Here is a 1217-nt window from a genome sequence, read left to right on the forward strand (position 1 = left end):
TCATCTTCATCCTCATACTATCCTCATCCTATCATCATCCTCATGGCCATCTTCATCCTATCCTCATCCTATCCTCGTCCTCATCCTATCCTCATTCTCATTCTCGTCATCATCCTATCCTCATTCTCATTCTCGTCCTCATCCTTTCCTCTTCCTCATCCTCATCCTCATCCTCATCCTCCTCCTCATACTTCTCTTCATCCTCCTCCTCATACTCCTCTTCATCCTATTCTCATTCTCATTCTCATTCTCCTCCTCATCCTAACCTCATCCTCATCATCATCCTCATGCTCATCATCATCCTCATCCCCTTCCTCGTCCTCATCCTCATCCTCGTCCTCATCCTATCCTCATCCTATCCTCATCCTATCCTCATCCTATCCTCATCCTATCCTCATCCTATCCTCATCCTCATCCTCTTCCACATTCTCATCCTCATCCTTTCCTCATCCTATCCTCATCCTCATTCTCGTCCTCATCCTATCCTCATCCTCGTTCTAATCCACATCCTATCCTCATCCTCATTATCGTCCTAATCCTATCCCTATCCTCATCCTCGTCGTCATTTCCTCAGCCCCATCCTATCCTCATCCTCCACCGCATTCTCGTCCTCATCTTATCCTCATCCTCAACCTATCCTCATGCTCGTCCTCATCCTATCCACTACCTCATCCTCATTCTCTTCCTCATCCTCATCCTATCCTAATCCTCATTCTCGTCCTCATCCTATCCTCATCCTCGTCCTAATCCACATCTTATCCTCATCCTCACTCACGTCCTCATCCTTTCCTCTTCCTCATCCTCATCTTCCTCCACATCCTCCTCATCGTCCTATCCTCATTCTCATCCTCCTCCTATCCTCATCCTCATCCTCATCCTCATCCTAACCTCATCCTCATCCTCATCCTCCTCTTCATCCTATCCTCATTCTCATCCTACTCCTATCCTCATCCTCATCCTCATCCTCATCCTCCTCCTCATCTTCCTCTTCATCCTATCCTCATTCTCATCGTCCTTTTATCCTCATCCTCATTCTCTTCCTCATCCTCATCCTATCCTCATTCTCATCGTCCTTTTATCCTCATCCTCATTCTCTTCCTCATCCTCATCCTATCCTCATCCTCATCCTCGTCCTCCTCCTATCCTCATCCTCATCCTCGTCCTCCTCCTATCCTCATCCTCATCCTCGTCCTCCTCCTATCCTCATCCTCATCCTC

This window comes from Lupinus angustifolius, chromosome LG19 (assembly GCF_001865875.1).
Source record: "Lupinus angustifolius cultivar Tanjil chromosome LG19, LupAngTanjil_v1.0, whole genome shotgun sequence".
Classification (NCBI taxonomy): domain Eukaryota; kingdom Viridiplantae; phylum Streptophyta; class Magnoliopsida; order Fabales; family Fabaceae; genus Lupinus; species Lupinus angustifolius.